This window comes from Enhydra lutris, unplaced genomic scaffold (genome assembly GCF_002288905.1).
Source record: "Enhydra lutris kenyoni isolate GAN:26980312 unplaced genomic scaffold, ASM228890v2 scaffoldscaffold106, whole genome shotgun sequence".
Lineage (NCBI taxonomy): Eukaryota > Metazoa > Chordata > Mammalia > Carnivora > Mustelidae > Enhydra > Enhydra lutris.
Genome location: NW_019154190.1, coordinates 1109951 through 1129993, shown reverse-complemented (window position 1 = coordinate 1129993; position 20043 = coordinate 1109951).

Sequence of the window (20043 nt, the reverse complement as noted above, 5' to 3'; positions counted from 1 at the left end):
AAGGACAGCAGGTCACTGTGGGCCCTGGACACCCCTCCAGCAAGGACAACAGGTCACTGTGGGCCCTGGACACCCCTCCAGCAAGGACAGCAGGTCACTGTGGGCCCTGGTCCCCCCTCCAGCAGGGACAGCAGGTCACTATGGGCCCTGGACCCCCCTCCAGCATGGACAGGAGGTCACTGTGGGCATAGGACCCCCCTTCAGCACAGAAAGGAGGTGACTGTGGGCCCTGGACCCTCCTCCAGCAGGGACAGCAGGTCACTGTGGACCCTGGACCCCCCTCTAGCGGGGACAGCAGGTCACTGTGGGCTCTGGAACCCCCCCCCCAGTATGCATGGGAATGAGCTCCGTCAGTGACTGCGCATGTCAGTTTGCCCACTGTCTGTGGGCACAGGTGTGCTTGGGGAGGGGGAGAGGCAGGGAGAGATGGAGGCCCGAAGGTCTGGGTATCTCTGGAGCTTGCTCTGCTCCACAGGGTCCCTCAGCCCTGCAGATGCCTGGGCGAGACCAGCAGGCTCCCGCTAATGCCGGGTGTGGTGCCTGGCGAGGATCCAGTCCTGAGCAGCCCAGCCTCTGGGCTGCCCGATACCTGGGCTCTCCCCCTGGGCAAGGATGGGCTGGAGGCAGCAAGATGACATTGGTGTCCAGGGTGAGCCCCAGGCAGGCCCATAGATGACACAGAGTGCCAATCAGGGTCTGAGTGCATCAGCAAAGCCCACGTGCAGCTGGGCTCGCCTACCCTTCCAGAGGGGCCTGCTGAGGTCTGATGGGCACCATCTGTACCCACAAGGGCATGCCTGGCAGCTGGTGCACACCCTACTTAGGGCCGTGGCTGCCTGATGCCAGCTCCCAAGGCCTGTGCCCCTGAGAGGAGTGACTTTGAGTGGAGCCCCCAGCTCCCCACTTGGGTCTCATGGGGCAGAAGCAGGACGCAGAGACTCACAGCCTGGAGTGGGACACCAGGGAGAATGGGGTGGCCATGTCCAGGTCCCGTCCTATAAGGTAGAGGCCAGTGAGGGCAGGCAGCTGTCCCTGGAGGAGGGCTCCAGCCTGGGTGCCCGCCCCCCCACCAGCCTCTTGCTTTGGCAGGGCTGACTTAGCTGTGCGCCGGGCACGACGGAATCGCAGGCTCTCACCAGAAGCAGATGTCTATCTCCAGACGCCATCCCAGAGCGCGCACGGCCTGAATAAATAAAGCACTCTCCAGTTCAGAGGAAAGTATGCCTGTCAGCACTGGCTTGCTGGGGTTTTCAAAGGAGAAGTTTCCAAAACAAAACCCTCCGCTTAGATTTGGAAATGATACCTCCTTCCCAGCTTGATTCTTTCCTTATGTTCGGAGTCTGATAAAGACGAGCAGCAGTTGGGGCCCCAGAGCTAATGCAGTTCTGCTATGCATGTGGGCTGCAGGGGTCAGGACCGGCTCTGAGCTGGAGGAAGTGACTGGCTCCCTCCTTTGTGGGCCACGCACCTCAGCATGTGTCACGTCCAGACCCTGCCCTCCAGAGCCCCGGGAGGGTACAGGAGTGAGCTGACGGCCATAGTGGGAAGGCGCAGAGTGCTGTGGGCTGAGTAGCGGGTGGACCGTAGTGGACACAGGGCGTCCAGGAAGCGACACACTGGGGATGGACTGGGTTGTGCAGATCTCCGGTGACATCCCCCAGCCACTGGAACCCAGCGTGTGCGGAAGGCAGGAAGGGGACGGGCGCTGAACTGTCTCCCTTTCTTTTTTTTTTTTTTTTTTTTTAAAGATTTTATTTATTTATTTGACAGAGAGAGATCACAAGTAGACAGAGAGGCAGGCAGAGAGAGGGAGGGAAGCAGGCTCCATGCTGAGCAGAGAGCCCTATGTGGGACTCGATCCCAGGACCCTGAGATCATGACCTGAGCCGAAGGCAGCGGCTTAAACCACTGAGCCACCCAGGCGCCCCTGAACTGTCTCCCTTTATGAGGGAGATTTGCTGGAAGCATCAGGGTTGGGGAGCAAAGGACCCACATCCTCCAGCCTCCAAGCCCTGCAGAGTGATCAGGAAACACACAGAGTGACCCTGAGGTGCCCATCCACGCTGGAGAGCCTTCCAGACAAGCACGTCAACACTCAACCTCCCTGCAGCCCAGGTGAGCATCAGCTGACCACTACACGCTCCAAGCCCCTCATGTAGGGTTCCACTTTCTAACCAGACCCATGGCCTTCTCAGATCCTGACCTCCACTGCTGGGGCCTCCATCCACTGACCAGGCCTGAGCTCTTCCCCTAAACTCCAGAGCTGGGCTCAGTCAGGGACACAGGCCTGGAGCTGTCTATGGGTGCAGTGGGAACAGAAGCATGGTGGGAAAGGGAAGTCTGGCATGGCTCTGGAACGGAGGGGCCAGTAGGAGGGAGTGCTCTTCCCCACAGCTCACCAGGCTCCCTCAGGGCAGTTGCTGGCAGTGTTCCCAGTCCTGGGTGGAGACACATCACAGGACAAGTGGTGTGTGTGCATGGTGTTTGTGTGAATGTGCACATGCTGTGTGTGCTTGGTGTGTGCATGAATGTCTATGGTTGTGTGTACATGGACTTGGGTCTGTGTGACTGTGTTCTCATGGGTGTGTGCAGGTTTGGGTGTGTGTGCATGTGTGCATAGGTGTGTGTGAGGCCTTGGGTGTGTGTATATGAGTACGTATGTGCATGTGTGTATGAGTGTGTGCATGAGCATGCATGTACATGTGTGTGGGTATTTCCCAGTGCGGGTGTGCACAGATGTGTGTGTCAGGGCTCAGGTATGTGGCGTCCACATACAGAGCAGTTGCATGTGCATGTGGCACATCTGGGTGGTGTGCCCGAGCTGTGCAGTGGACAATCCTCTCAGCTGTTGGCTGCTGGCGGTTCAGGCTGGAGCTGAGCAGAACCTGAGCTGTGTCGTCCTCGCCTGCACTGCCCTGAACCAGCTGTGGTACGCGGTGCAGGTGTCTGTGGACTCTCCCCACGCAGGGGAGCAGTCCTTGCACCCCTGGCTGGTGCCGGAAACTGCCCTCTGAGCACTCCCCATGCAGCAAGTCAGCCGCACCCCTCCACGTAGAGCACACCTGTGACTCCACAGGCTGCCCAGCAGTGCAAGCCGCACCAGGCGGTCAGTGCCTGTGGGAGGCCAGCAACCTGGCCCTAGCCGGCGCCCAGCCCACTGTCAAGGACCTGTAGTGGAAGCGGGGTCTGCAGGGAGCCCTAAAGAAGCAATGCATGGGCCTTGTGAGTGGTCAGACCCCCACTGGCGAGTCTCAAGCTCGGCCACACCCTCCCTTGGGGGAGCATCTCGCACTAGACCCCACAGGACGAGGACCGTGTACTCATCAGCGCCCTGCGAGGTTCAGCCCCCAGTGGTACACGACACCATGTGATGCATGTGACGGGTGGGACGGGCTGGGGACACCAGGGCTGACAAGGTGCCTGACCCCCTGATGGGCCCAAGGGCCCAGACCCTTATGGGACCCCTGAGGGTTTCTCCTGAAAGGAAAGCAGCCGCTGCCCCCCATCCTCTGAGGAGAGAGGAGGTACCCGTTCTCTGGGGCTGGCAGGTGAGTTTGGTTATGATGGGACATGATGTGGCCTGGCGAGCTGAAGGGCCCAGATGCTGAATGGGCTGTGTGAACTTCCAGGGAAACGGAGCCAAGACTGGGCCATGAGGTGTCCCCTTCCTGCCCAGGCCGCGTAGACACATGTGAAATCCAGATCTCTTGGGGACTGCTCCGCATGTTGGATTGATGGATGGGTCTATGGTTCAACTTTGATCTCTGCTCAGAGTAACTGAAGAGCTATGGTGCAGACACATTCTCCCCAAGCCCGAGGTCCATCCTCCCCTCCAGAGCGGATATCTGCTGTCCACTTGGGGTGGCACTCCCAAAACTACGTTAGCCAACATATTTACAAGACAGGGGAATGGGGATTCATGTCAGAAAGTAGTTTTCTTCTCTAGTTACATGTCTTTCTAAGTAGGCTCCACACCCAACCAGGAGCCCAGCCTGCAGCTTGAAGTCATGACCCTGAGATTAAGACCCGAGCCAAGGTCCAGTGCAGACGGACGTCAGCCGCCTGACTTCGCCAGGTGCCCCTCCAGTTACTTTTTCATCCACATAAGGAAACAGAGCTTATTTTCAGGCAAAATGGTGACTTGCAGACAGAATGTGAGTCCAGAAGTTCACATACCGAGAGCCATGGCATGGCCTGGGCTACCAGTCTCCATGGGGGTGGCCGGTCAGTGTTGTATCTTCCTGTGGGGGTCAGGTGCATTTGTAATGTATGCAATGTTTCCACACAAACCCCTTTCCCATGGAGCTGGGCCTGAACAAGATTGTGTTCCCCGTTTCCTCTGCGGCCACACCGTGGAAGCATGCCCTCCATCCCACGGTCTCCCAGGACACACGCCAACCCACTCAGACCAGTGAGAAGGCCACCCTAGGAGACTTATCCATCTCACTGGCTTAGAAGGAATTATGCAGTTAAGTTCTTCGTGTGTGTGTGTATGCAGAGGCACAGAGACCCATGCAGAAACACACAGACATGTGGAAACATGCAGACAAGCACGCACACACAAGATTTGCTCAGTGCGTCATGTTCTTAGTCTATAGAAACTAGCTCTGAGAATGAACTGCAAGAAAGCCAAGCTAAGGACAGTGACAGCAGGTGGCAGTAGGAGGAGAGCTAACAGGGAACACAGCGATGCTCCCAGTCCCTCGCGATGTGCCTGGGCTGCGGGACGTGAGGTTATCCTGCAGGCATAGGCTTCCACCTGGCATCTTTGGACGGCATCACCGTGCAGAGCGCAGGACCTTCTGAGCCACATTTGTGAGTGCACAGAATGACGCCTGGCATGCGGTCGTGCCTCTGGGGGACTGGACGGGCTCCTCTGAGGCCTCTGAGGGTGTACACTGCCCCCACAGCCTGTTCGTCTCTCATGCCCCAGGTGAATGCTGTGGCTCTGGCATTTACCAGGATCATCACTGGGCCATGCGGGGTGTTGTTTTGGGGTCACACGTGGTTTGGGGATTAGAGAGAGTACTCTGAGAAGGGGCGGAGGTCACGTTTGGACCCCCCTGTGTCACCATCTTGGCCCTTTGCTAGGATGGAAGAAGGGTTGGCAGTCAAGACACAGTCACAGCTGTGTGGACATGGGGCCTCAGGCATTTTCCTGACTTTCCAGGCTCTTCCCAGCTTGGCCATCTGGCCCGTGAAGGGGAAGCCCTTGTACGTGAGTGTTGCGCTGCTCAGGCCAGCCTCCGCATTCACACGGTGGGAGGCAAACCACGGCTGGGACCTCAGACTAGGACAAGGGCAAATGCTAACCTGACAGATGCCAGCAGGCAGCTGGGAAAGTTGAAGAGGAAGGGAAGCAAAAACTCAGGAGAATACCCCACCCAGGGCCAGGATGCTCTCAGGGCTGGTGCATGGTCAGGATCCTTCTGAGTCTGTATAGAGCTTATAACAGCTGAGGTTTCTTTACATCCTGTCTTCCCCACACGATAAATAGAATGCAAAACCTGTAGGCCTCAGGACTTTATCCAGAAGCATTTGAGGAGTGAGCTGCAGAGTCTGCCTCAGGTGCAGGGGAGGTGGAGCAGCTCAGGGAAGATGGAGAAGCCCAGGAGAGATGGAGCAGCCTGGGGAGATGGAGTAGCCTGGAGAGGTGGAGCAGCTCAGGGTGCTGGCCTGTGTGGACATCTCTGAGGCTGGAGGGGCAGTCAGAGGCACTGAGGTAGCATCACAGAGCTCATAGGGGCCTGGGGTGGGGGTGGGGCTGGACAGGCTGGGTGGGGGATGGGGCTGGGCACACCTAGGGTGGGGGTGGGGCAGGGCAGGCCTGGGTTGGGCTAGGGCACTGGGCACACACCCTGTCCACAAGGTCTGCCAGGTCCCAGGCCCCCCCCATGAGGCAGCAGCCTGACATACATCAGAGGAAACCAACACCCCAGGCCCACTCGACCCACTCCCATGGCCATGGGCCCTGGCCCTGTCTGACTCCCCCAGCTCCTAGACTGACCTGGGACCAGCATGGAGGCCTGGGTACAGAGGTGTATGGGAGGCTGCAGGTGGCTGTGCAGGAGACCAAGGGCTCCAGTCACATCCCTTCCAGACCCCCAGCCCCCACCGGGCGGGCTGCCAGCAGCCTTAGAGAAGACCCCTGGTGCCTTCTCCAAAGCGATATTTGGGGCATTCACATCACCATATCTGTCTAGTTCAGAAGCATCCCGTTTCCCTGGAACAAAACCTCACATCCTGGCCCCTTCGCTAGCCCCTGGCAACCACCAGCCTGCTGGCTGGCCATGGACGCGTCTGCTCTGGACATGCCCTGTCAGTGCGGCCCTGCGCGTCTGGCTTCCTTTGCTCAGCATGTGACAGTGCCTTGTGCCCTTTGATGACTGGGAGCTGCTCCACTCATGCACGACGGGACAGGCGTTCCACTCTCTGGCGCCTGTGGACAGGGCTGTGTGCATGTCGGGTGCCCGTACTTGCTGGAGTCTCTGTTCAGTCCAAGGCATTGGATTGCTGGGTCCTCAGATCATTCTGTGACTAACCTGGGAAACAGCCCCTGCATCCACCATGGACGCACCGTCCTACCAGTGAGCATACATTCCCATCTCTGCACAACCCCGCGCTTGTTTAATCCCAGCCACATCAGCAGGTGTGAAATGGTTCTGACCTACGTTTCCCTGCTGACCCATCGTGACGGGCATCCTTTCGTGCCCTCGAGGGCCATTCCACCTTCCTTGGCCAGTTCGTCACTACATGGTTTTCTTGCGGTTGCTCTGTAAGAATTCTGTGTTTTCTGCAACTAGTTTCTTAGGTGTGTGATGTGCACACATTTTCTTCCATTCTGTGTGTCGTCTTATTGCTCCCTTGATTGTGTCTTCTGATGGACAAAGCTTTCATTTTGATGAAGTCAAACTGGCCCATTTTTCTCTTATTATTGTGCTTTTGGTGTCACATCCAAGAATCTATTGACAAATCCCAGGTCATAAAGATTTGGGCCTTGATTTTCTTCTAAGAGTTGTATGGTTTTAAGTCTCTGATGCATTTTGGTTCATTTAGGGGGTTTATCGGAGGAAGGGGGTCTACGCAGTCAACCCCGCACTGTTTGGGGGAGATGGTTCCTTCCGCTGAAAGTTCCAGATGACTGTGTGTGTCCCCGGACCACAGCTCCGCCAGGCTGTTCCCTTGGCCTCACCTTGATCCCCGTTTCCCCTTGGGTGCCTGGGTCCAAGCCCCGCTCAGCTTTCCTTCTCACTTCCTGTCCCTCTTGGGCCTTAGTCTCTCATCTGCAGAATAGGGGCTTACCATGCCTCCCTCTAAAGACACAGCTGCCGGGAGCCACCTGTGTCTGTCCTGGGCGCTCTCCCTGAGGATGCGGAGCCCTGGGTCCTTCTCCTCCCGTCCTCCACCCACCTCCATGCAACCCGTCCTTTCCGGAGGCGCTGGGCCTGAGCCTCCACTGCATGCCCAGAGCCCAGGTGCACCACACCTTGTCCCCGGGCCTCCCAGTCAGGAGTGGGGATGCATCAGAGCCCTGGGGCAGTGGGGCGGCCCCAGGTCTGAGCACGCATCCCTTGGTGGGCTTGTGTATGCACCTGCTAAGGCCCAGCTTGGACACCCCCAGCACTGGGCACAGATCCCAGTCCTCCAGCTTCTGTGGGGTGACCTGGGCTAGCTGCCCTTGTAGCGGTGGGTGATGTACTGCCTCGAGGGGCTGAGCCCCATCATTCCTGCTCCCCCACTCCTGGGCCCAGGACCTCAGAGTCGCCCAGATGGCTGGAGCCAGAGTGAGTCGCTGCCGGTTAAACTAGGCTGGCATCCGTTGGACACAGGGGTGTGTGTGGGACTGTCCTGCCCTCCCTATGGGGACAGGTGACCACAGGAGCTGCCTTGAGGGGCCCGCTGTTGCACAGAGGAAGCTCATGTGACTGGACCCCCAGAGAGGGGGTAGGTGTGGGGGCAGCCACAGCTCAAAGTCCTCAGAAGGAAACACATGGTTGTGTGGGTGCAGGTAGTCACAGCTGGTGTGGCCAGAGCCCGCGTGGACGTGAGTGCTTGTGAGTGTCATCCCATGTGTGTAAGTGTTGGTGTATGTGAGCATCTTGTATGCGTGTGCACAGGGTTTGTGTGTGGCTGTGTTTTCCTGTGTGGACACGCACGTGTGTCTGCATGCGTGTGTGCACGCACATGTGTGTGCATGTGTCATCGTGAGTGTGTGCGTGCATGTGTGCATACAGGTGCGCGAGTGCATACAAGTGCGTACACAGGTGTGTATGTGTGTGTGCATGCGTGTGCATGTTCCCATGGCCCTGTCTCAATGCCCAGTGTGGATCACTGTTTCCCTCAGTGGCTGACAAAGGGCAAGGTGGGACTGAGGCCTCCTGGCAGGGAGCAAGATTGCACAAAAGTGCAGAGCCTGAGTGCTGGCTGGAGGGCTAAGGTCTGGGCAGTGGCGAGGACAGGCCCCAGGCACAGAGGGAATGGACAGGGAGGTGGACACCTGGGGAGGGGTGGGTGTTTGGGCAGAATCCCTGGGCAGTGGTGAGCCTCCTCGGAGGGTCGGGAAGCAGCAGGACCTGCTGTGGAGACCTTGTCTGCCAATTTCCAAGAATCCTGCAGTCACAGGACCCAGGGATGGGCTGGACCCGAGCAGGACAGCCCTGCAGCATTCAGAGCACAAAGCCGGTGGGGCCGAGAGCAGGGCAGCCTCCAGGGTCCCTGCTGGTCTTGGCTGGCGTTGACCACTCTGCCCACCCTGCCTGGCTGGCACCGGTGCCAGGCCCACCAGGCCCCTGCCTCTGCTGCCTCGGGACCCCTCTAATCCCAGGATTCCAGGGAGCAGAAAGAGGAGGCTGCCACACCAGCCAGCCCCACCAGCTCAGGAAGTCCCTGGGCATGCACCCTTGGGCAGGGAGGCATGGGAAACAGAGCCTGGTGTGAGTCTGGGTCTGCAACAGAACTCAGCGCCCCCTCCCCTGGCCGCCCTTCTCCCGGCAGGCCCAGCAAGAGAGCCCAGAGTCAGGAGCCAGGCCAGGTCCGTGTCCAGCCGGTGGCACAGGCTTCTCTCCGGAGTGAAGACTCATGGCAGCTTCTCCCACTGATCCCAGCAGGAGCAGGAGGAGGCCTCTGCCTCCAGGACAGACAAGACCATGTCAGCCTCGCTGTCCTCAAGGTCAGCCCAGGGGTGAGAACGAGGGCCCCAGCGCTCCTGGGCCATCTGAGGTGCCCACAGGGAGGGCACACAGTGTGCACACGATGCATGCCGCCCGCGGGCACACACATGGCGCACACACGCACATGTACACACACACGTACACACCGCAAGGATCACCCCTCCTCTGTCCCTTTAACCTCTAAACCTGCAGCATGGCCTGGGGAGGACACAGCGAAGCCCGTGGGGAGAGGAGGTCAGGAGATGGGACCCCAGGGCTTGGCCAGGCCAGAGGCTGACCCACTGTGGGGAGGCCACCTGGGGTCCTAGCAGTCAGGGTTGGCCCTGTGCACACAGGCAGGGTGGGCTGATGGAAGTCTTAGGGCTTCTTCTGCCTTCCTTCTGGCTGGCTAGGTCCTTGAAGGGCAAGGGATGGGGACCTTCACCGTCCTGGGAATCCCACCCACCCTCCATGGGGGATGCAGGAAGGGTTGGTGTTTGGGCTTGGAAAGGGGTAGAGCTCCCTGGCGCCCCTCAAAGTCCCAGCAGCCTGGAAGCCAAGCCCTGCAATGGGGTCTCTGTAAAGGATTCTCCTGATGGAACGGCCGCCTCTTCCCAGGAGCCCCTGTCCACCTTCTAGAGCCGCTTGAGAGTGGGGTGACAGCAGGCCTGAGGAGGCAGGAGGAGCTGCTCGCCTGCTCCCAAGGCTGGAATGTGGGATGAGCCTGGGGCGATCAGGTTTCCCCATTTGCCTGACAAGCTGGGGGAGCAAGGCTTGCTCTAACGGGAACCAGCTGTGGGAGGGGGTGCGCGTCTGGAAGAACAGGCCAGGTACTCCCTGTTCATACCACCTCCCAGGGCAGATCCAGTGAGACCGTCTTTTCACAGCTGGGGAAGCTGAGGCCCAGGGCAGCCCCCTATATGGGGCCCCTCCAGGCAGGCTGAGTGGGCTCTGAGTCCCCAGGCCCACCATGTGTTCCCCACGTACCCTGTGGTGAGGCCTACATGCAGGTGTGCCCCTCTTCGCCTCCCTATTCCTGGGTGCCCCCAGCCTCCCCCGGGCACATGCATTTCTCCCTACCCCGGGTCACTGGGGATTTTTCTCAGACCATCAGCACGGGGCTGCTGGGGAAGGACAGCAGCCATGCTGTGGGCCATGAAGCACGGCTTTGGAGCCACCCGATCCCACTTGACCACAGCGCCTGCTGCTGACCCCAACTCCCATCAGTCACTGGCTGCCTGACCCAGGCCCCTACTTGGGGTGGAACCACACGTAAGTCTCATTTCTCATGACTCCCGGGTCTGAGCTTGGATGCTAGGGTGGCCCTGCCAGCTGTCTGCAGGGCCTGGGGTGCGGGTAAGGAGGGAGCTGCAGCTCAGGGGGCTTCGGCTGGGGCTGAGCCCCCCAGGGGTCGGGTTGGGGAAACCTGGGGATGAGAGGCACAGGGAGGCGGCCCAGGGTCTAAGGGGGGGCCTCGTGGGGTCTTTAGACAAGAGAGTGGGGAGGGCCATGGGTGAGACCCAGCTCAGGCATGGGGCATGGTGATGACCATGCCTGGGCTGAGCCTGCCCTTAGGACTCCATGGTCTGCTGCTGACACCCTAGACCCATGTGAGGGCCAGGCCCTCCATTCCTGGTCTCACAGGTGTGGCCTGGCTTTGTCCATTTTGGAGCTCCCCAGAGCAATTCTTGGGTTAGGGGGCACCAGAGCAAAGACCAAGGTGTGGGTGTAGTGGGTCTGTAGTGCAGGGAGACAAGCCCGGGGACGCAGGACAAAGTGGGGGTGAAGGAGGTCAGTGGAAACAGCCCAAGGGACGCAGGAGGGCATGGGGGTGAAGGACCAGGCCTGTAGGGGACAGTTAAACCCACAGGAACAGCAGTTGGGGCTGCAGAATGGGGCATTGTTGGTCAAGGTTGACAATGATGATTTTCGCGGGGTGACTGAGATAACGAACATATGTGAGGAGTGGTGGGCGTGAGCAGTGGGACCTGACCTGGAGGCGAAGGGACAGGCACAGCTACCAGGTAGTGTTGCTGGAAGGGCCCTGCCAGGGGAGGCCCCCACTACCATGCACCAGAGCTGGGTGTAGGGCTATATTTGGGTGCCCCTGCTGGGGACAGCTGTATTCGGAGAATGTTCCTTGACTGCTGCTGTCCCCTTCCTGGGGGAGGCCGCTGGCTGGCCCTGCTCCTTCTCATCACAATGTCCGGGGAATGGCTTCAGGGCCCAGGAAGGAGCTCCAGAGGGGCAGGCCTTGCCTATGTCACCATGTGGCCCCCAGGGGACCCTGAGCAGCTGGAGAGTGTCCTGGGTGAGGGGGATGCACAGTGCATGGGAACAGAGGCCAGTGGGATGCTGCCCTTGCAATCACAATGTGCTGGTAGGAGTGTTCCCCTCTCCTCTGGTCCCACTGCCCACCCCATGCGATGGAGGTGAGTGGCCCCCCACCAGCAGGCACTTTCCCCTGTTCTCCCCTGGTGCTTCTGGCTCCTGGGTCCCAGGGACCCTCCTCCAGGCCTGCACTCATGGGACCTCCACAGAGACGTGATGTGGGTGCCAAGGTGGTTGGAGCGGCCTGGGCTCAGCTGGACCGCAGGACATCTTGGTCTGTGCAGACTCGGCCCTTGCCTGACCCGCACTGGGGGCCTTCTCCTGTGGCTCTGGCTGGAGAAAGTTCCCTAACTTGCCAGGTAATCTAGCGTTCAGATGTCCAGCCTCCAGAGTCCTGCCCACAGCCTGCCCCAAACCCCACACTTTATCAAGTCCCCTGACAGGGACAGGGATGGGAAGGATGACAGGGTGGAGGGTGCTAGGAGCCAAGCTCTCCTGCTGCTCTGTCAGTTCCAACCAAACATCAGCCCTTGCTGCCACTGAGGCCTGACCTGGATGTCCCTGTCCCCAAACATGTCCTGGATGTCTCTGTCCTCAGTTCTGTCCTAGATCTCCATGCCCCTGGCCTGTCCTTGCTCTCCCTCTCCACAGACATGTCCTGGTTGTCTCTGTCCGAGATCTGTCCTAGGTCTCCCTGTCCTCTGGTCTGTCCTAGATCTCTTTGTCCCCACACATATCTTAGATCTCCCTGTCCCCAGACATATCCTAAATCTCCCTGTCCCCCAAGTATATCCTAGATCTCCCTGTCCCTGAGATCTATTCTGAATGACCCTGACCCCCACTCTGTCCTAGATGTCATTGTCCCCCAGCCTGTCCTAGAGGTCCCTGTCCCCATGATCTGTCCCAGATCTCCGTGTCCCCAGAATGTCCTAGATACCCCTGTCCTCAGGCTTGTCGTAGATCTCCCTGTCACAGACATGTCCTGGATCTCTTTGTCCCCAGACATATCCTAGACATCCCAGTTCCCTGGCCTGTCCGAGATCTCCCTGTCCCCTAATCATGTTCTGGATGTCCCTGTCCCCAAGATCTGTCCTACTTGTCCCCACCCCGTGGTCCGTCCTATATCTCCCTGTCCACAGACATATCTTGGATGTCTCTATCTCCAGACATGTCATAGTTGTCTCTGTCCCCATGTCTGTCCTAGATCTCCCTATTCTCCAGGTCTGTCCTGGATCTCCCTGTCCACAGACATGGCCTGGATATCTCTGTCCCCAGACATATCCTAGACATCCCAGTCTCCTGGCCTGTCTGAGATCTCCCTGTCGCCCAAACATGTCCTAGATGTTCTTGTCCCTGAAGTCTGTCCTAGATCTCCCTGTTCCCCAGTCTGCCCTGGATGTCCTTGTCTTCCCAGGCCTAGAGACTCCTGACTCCTCTTTCTCTTCCATAATGCCTTGCTGATTGCATGGGCCCAGGCCCTCTGGGTGCAATGTTTTCTTCTGTAAATCAGACACAGGAGAAGGCTGTCCCATTGCCGTCACGGGTCTTCATTAATGTGGTCAGGTTTGACAGCAGGACCCTGTCCTGATGGCCGATGGAGAGTGGTCACCCCCAGTCACTAATGACAGACCCTTGCACAGCAGGGGGCCTCGGGCAGCTGCACTGCCTTCCTTCCTTGTGGTAGGAGCTGAGCTTTCCCTTTGAATTCAAAGGCTATGTGATTCTTCCAGACCCCTAGGTTCTGAGATTTGAACCTGGTTTCCGACCCCAGAGCCTGTGCTCAGGGTGTGCTGCTCTTTGAGGTCCTCCAGCTCTGTGCCCGGACTGCGTGGAGTCTGTGGATGGCCAGGAGGGAGGCTTTCTGTTAGGGGCTGGTGATAGAGTGGAGGGGCTGCAGGTCAGGTGGAGGAGTGTTCCCAAGTCCTATCAGGAGATTGTGCCCAATTCTGCAGCAGTTGCATACAAAGGCTACTTGCAGTCACCTTTCTGGAAGCCTTCTAGGTGACATGCCGTGGTTCAGACGGGGCACCGTGGTTGGGCTTTTCCCTTTGTGGGTCAGCGGCAAACCACCTGCCCACTCCATCCCCAGGCTGGTTGTGCTGCATGGGCTATGCCAGGAGCAAGGCAGGGACCCTCTATGGGGGCAGCAAAGGGCAGACCAGGATGGGAACTCAGAGGTAAGGCTGGGGTGTGGGAGGGAGACCCGGAGTGGCCAGGGGCTGAGAGGTCTGCCCAGAGCCCCTCAGGGGTGGCATAGCCCAGGTGTGGATGGCACAGACAAGAGACCCCTTCAGAAAGCACGGTTCAGCCGGGTGAGGAGAGGGGTGGTGAGGCTGGGACTAGAGCTGAGATGGTGCTCGTGTTGCCTGGAGCATGTCAGAGTCAGGTCCAGGAGTCGGCTGGGGAGGGGGCCGGGCTCAGGATGAAAGGATTATGAATGTGCAAGAAGCTGCAAACTATAAAGCATGGAGAGTCCCATGTCCCCTTGGTCCTTGGCAAGGTCTTATCTTTACAAACCCACGTGTGTGCAGCTCTGGGCAGCGGGTCCCAAAATGGCGTGGAGCCCCTCCATCGCCCACCCCTTCAGAATCACACTGCCCTGAAAGTTCACTCTCCCAGTCAACAGCTTCAAAAGCTGTCCAAACCCACTCTCAGAACTTTGGAAATCAATCAAAATTGTGACACAAGGAGCATTTTTTTTTCTTTTTCAAATTTTTATTTAAATTCTAGTTAGTTAGCATGCAGGGGTAGAATCCAGTGATTCATCACTTCCACACAACATCTAATGTTCACCGTAACGACTGCCCCCTTGGTATCCATCGCCCACCCGCTTCCCTCCAACAGCCCCTGTCCTCTTCTCAATCGTTGAGTCTCTAGGGTTTCTTGCCCTCTTCTCTTTTCTCCCCCTCCTGTATGTTCACCTGTTTTGTTTCTTAAATTCCTCATATGATAATTACCTTTCTCTGAATGAATTATTTCACTCAGTGTAATACCCTCTAGTTCCATCCACGTCGTTGCAAATGGCAAGATTTTGTTTCTTTTGATGACTGCATAGTATTCCATAGTACATATGGACCATATCTTCTTTATCCATGTGTCCGTTGAAGGGCGTTTTGGTTCTTTCCACAGTTTGGCAACTGTGGCCATTGCTGCTATGAACATTGGGGTACAGACGGCCCTTATTTTCACTACATCTGTATTTTTGGGGTAAATACCTAGTAGTTCAATTGCTGGGTCATAGGGTAGCACTATTTTTAACTTTTTGAGGAATCTCCACACTGTTCTCCAAAGTGGATGCACCAGTTTGTGTTCAAGGAGCATATAATAAATAGAAACGTGAAAAAGATTATATACCATGATGAAATGGGATTTATACCAAATCTAAGAAAACATTGCCTAATCTCAAATCATGAAGATTTGCCCTTATGTTTTCTTCTAAGAGTTTTATAGTTTTAGCCCTTACATTTAGGTTTATGGTCCTTTTTTTTAAAGTTTATTTATTTAAATAATCTGTACATCCAATATGGGGCTCAAATTCATGACCTCAAGATCAAGAGTCACTCACTCTACCAACTGAGCCTGCCAGGCACCCCGATGATCCATGAGTTAATTTTTAAGCATGGTGTGAGGTAGGGGTCCAATTAACCTTTTGCAGGTGGATATTCATTGTCCCAGAACCATTTATTGAAGAAATTATTCTGTTCCCATTAAACTGTCTTGACCACAGATAACTGAGTTTGTTTTCCATTGATCTCTGTGTATATCCTTATACCAATACCACACTGTCATGGTGTAACTTAGTAGCTTTGAAATCTGGAATACAAGTCTCCCTTGTTTTTTCTCAAGAATGGTTTAGCAGTTCTGGATTCCTTGAATTTCCATATGAATTTTAGGATCAGTTTCTTGATTTCTGCAAAGGAGCGCACCTGGCATTTCCTTAGGGACCGCACTGACTCTACAGATCAACTTGCCATCCTAACAATTTTAAGCCTCTGACCGATGTACATTGAACATCTTTCTATTCTTTAGAAGTTCTTTAATTTTTTTCCACAAGGCTTTGTAGTTTTCAGTGTACAAATCTTCCACATCTTCTGTTTAATTTATCCCTCAATGTCTTATCCTTTTTGGTATTATTGTAAATGGAATTGTTTTCTTAATTGCATTTTCAAATTGCTAGTATACAGAAATTGATTGATTCTACATATTGTTGTTGTATCTTACAACAATTAGAAATTCTAACCATTTTTAGTGGAATTCCTGAGGGCTTTCTATACACAAGATCATGTCATCTGCAAGTGGAGATCATCTGACCCGCTTACTTTCCAATCTGGATGCCTTTTATTTCCATTCTCCTCTGATTTCTCTGACTGGAGCCTCCAGCAGAATGCTGAGTAGAATAGAACTGGTGCGGCCAGATATCCTTGTCTTATTCCTCATCTTACAGAAAAAACACTGTTTTCCACCCTTAAGTGTGATGCTAGCTATGGGGTTTTTGTATATTCTCCTTGTCAGGTCAAGGAAATCCCTCCCATCACAGTCTGTGGAGTATTTTATTGTAAAAGGGTGTTGACTTTTTCAGATGCTTTTTCTGCCCCTATTGAGATGATCATGTGGAATTTGTCCTTAGTCTATTTAATACAGTTTATTACATTGATCTTTGCATCTTAACCCAACAAATACCACTTGTTCCTGGTGTCAAATGCTTTTATTCTGTGGCTGGATTCAGGTGATAGCATGTTATTGAGGACTTTTGTTTCTGTATCATAAGAGATAGTGTTCAGTAGGTCTCTGTTCTGGGGTGTCTTTGTCTGGTCTAGGAACTACTAGCCTTAAGGAATGAATTGAAAGCACTCCCTTATTTTCTATCTTGGAAGAGTTTGTGAATGAGTATTACTTCTTTAAATGCTTGGTAGAATTCACCCCCAAAAGCATCTGGTCTTGGGTTTTTCTTTCTGGAATATCTTAAAATTACTAATTCAATCTCTTGTAATGGGTCTATTCAGACATTCTATTTCTACTGGGGTCACTTTAGATAGTTCGTGCCTTTCTACGAATCTGTCCATTTCATCTCAATTTCTCAATAGCTTGCAAGCAGTTGTCAATAGCATTCCCTCACAAACCTTTTTGTGTAAATTATTACTGATTTTGTTATGTGAGTCTTCCTTTTCTTCCATTGTCAGCCTAGATAAAGGTTGTCAGTTTTGTTGATCTTGTTGAAGAACTTCAGTTTTGTCGATTTTTCTCTATTTCATACTTCATTGATTCGCTCTCCACTTTATTATCCCCTTACTTTTGTTTGCTGTGGGTCTGTTTCCGCTTGTTCCTGCTGCTGAAGGTGGAAGGTTAGGTATTGGTTTGAGAACTGTCTTGTTTTCATGTGGGCATTTAAAGCTCTAATGACTTCTAAGAGCTGTTTGAGCTACGTCTCGTACGCTTTGACAGACTGTGATATTGGGCTTTCATTTTAATTCATCTCAAAGTATTTTCTAACTTATCTCGTGATATTTTCTTTGACCCACTGGCTACTGAGGAGTGTGTTGTTTAAGCTCCTCATATTTGAGAATCTCCAGATTTTATTCTATTATTCATTTCAGTTTCATCTCATTTTGACTAGAGGACACAATTTGTATGATTTCAGCCCTTTAAATTCATAAGGTTTATTTTTTGACGTAGAATATGCTCTATTCTGGAGAATATTCCATGAGTTCTGGAGAGGATGTGTATTCTGCAGTTGTTGGGTGAAGTGTTGTACAGACCTGCCCGGTCCGGTTGGCTTACAGTGTTGTTTCTGGCTTGTTCAACATGGCTGAGGTTCAGCTTAGTCACTTTGATCCTCTGTTGAAAGTGGGCTGTTAAAGTATCCAGCTCATTATTGCTTGTCTGGTTCTCCCTTCAGTTCTGTCAGTTCTAGCAACATGAATTTTGGGACTCTGTTGTTAGATGGTTATATATTTCTATAAAAACATATATATAATATATATGTTTTAATATATATATAATATAAATATATATGTGTTTATATATTTCTATATATTTCTATTATATATAATATATAATATATATTATATTAATAAACTTAATAATATAATAGATTATTTATATATTATATATTATATTATATTATATATTATTACATGTTATCATATATTATTATATTATATTATATTATATTATATATTATTATATCATATATAATTATTAAATTATTATATTATTATATACAATAATTTTATTATTATATTAATATATAAATATAACATATTATATATTATATTGATATATAAAATATATTATATATGTTATGTAATATTATATTAATATATTAATAAATATATAATTATTATATTATTATAAATAATAATATATTATATTTTTATAATTATATTATATCATTATTTTATCATATATATCAAATATATATATTTGATATATATTAAATATATACACCAAATATAAATATACATTTTTATATATTTTCATATATTTCTATTATATATAATATATTACATATTATATATTATATTAATAAAATTAATAATATAATAGATAATATATATTATCTATTATATTATATCATGTTATATATTATTACATATTATCATATATATTATTATATTATACTATTATATTATACATAATTATTATATTATCATATATTTATATATAATATACATTATATATATTTATATATAATATATAAATATATATTTTTATATATACACATATGATATACACATATGATACACATATATGTATATATAATATGTATATTATAATATATATATATTGTATATATAATACATTATATGTTATATATTATATATGTATATGTATATAACATGTATATATACATAGTATATATAAGTAATATGTATATAATATATATGATATTACATATAATAACATATATATTATATAGAAATATATAATATAATAAATATATATAATAATAAATAATATATATTATATAATATAATATGTATATAATATATATAATATAATGTAATATTATATAATATATAATATAATATAATAAATAATATATAATAATAAATAAATAATAATTAATAAATTTTATATATTATATATTATATATTATATAATATAATAAATAATATAATTATATTATGTTATATACATATTATAATACATATTATATAATAATAATATAATATATATTATAATATCTATATAATATATATTTATAGTATAATATATATTTATATATGTATATACATATATACATATACAAATTATATACATATAGAAATATATATGTGTTTATATATTTATTATATATTATAATTATTTCTTCTTCATGATACATGACACAATTCATGGTAAATTGACCCTTTTATACTTTTCAAATGTCATTTTTTGCCTCTAGTAATATCATTGGTTTTGAAGCTCTTGTGATGTCCTGACAGAGAATCCAGCCACACCATTCCAGACTTCTGACCTACAGAAGCGTGAGATGATTAAATACCTGTTTTTATGCAAGCTGATAGGTTTGTGATCCTTTGTTACACACCAATAGGAAATGAATAAGGATTTCAGTACCAAGTTTGAGCTGTTGCCTTAACAAATACCTAAGTGTGTGTGGCCTTGGAATCAGGCAGAGGATGGTGGCTGGAAGGACTCTGGGGTGTGATAGGGAGAGCCTAGATTGGGTTGATGGGAATGCGGTGGGAATGTGGATGCTGGTGATGTTATAGATGAGGGCGCTGTTGGGAACTGGGGGAAGGAGGCCCCTCACTGTAGAGTGTGAGAAGGCTGAGGAAAGCTCGTTTCACAGGGAGGCTGGGTTTCTTCTTGCTCTTACAGGGAAATGAAAGAGGAAAGATAACCAGAGGGAAGATGTGTGAAACAAAAACCCCAGGGCGTCATGATTCTGGACATTCCCCTCCATGCTGCTTTATCAGCACTCTCCGCTTTACACTCTACAAGAGTCCTTGGTCACATCAATGTGGTGCTCTGTGCACATCTTCTTGTGTAATTTCCTTACCCACCCACATCCTCTGTGCTGTTGTCCTCAGAAATATTACATTTCTTTGTTACTGACACCAATTACAAGTATGTGTGTATTACCTTACGCAACTACTTTTAAAGCAAGTTAAAGAGTCAGAAGAGAAGATATATGCATTACATAGTCTCTTTTTTTCCCCCCCAAGATTGATTTCTTTGAAAGAAAGAGACCTAGCAAGAGGGAGAGAGAATCTCCTGCAGACTCTGTGCTGAGCACAGAGCCTGACACAGGGCTTGATCTCCCAACCTTCAGACTATGACCTGGGCTGAAACCAAGAACCAGACACTTGACCAACTGTGCCAGCCAGGTGCCCCCATTATGTGGTATCCTAGGACAACCTATATAAATACTTGTCCCAGAGTGTTTCATTTCTTCATGTGCACCCAGGTTGCCATCTGTTGTCACATGCTTTCAACACAAAGAATTTTTCTTAATAAGTCTTGTGAAGCAGGTCTTCTAGCACCAAATTCAGCTCTTATTAATCTGGGAATATTTTTATTATGCCTTCATTTTTTTTAAAGATAGTTTTGCTGAATA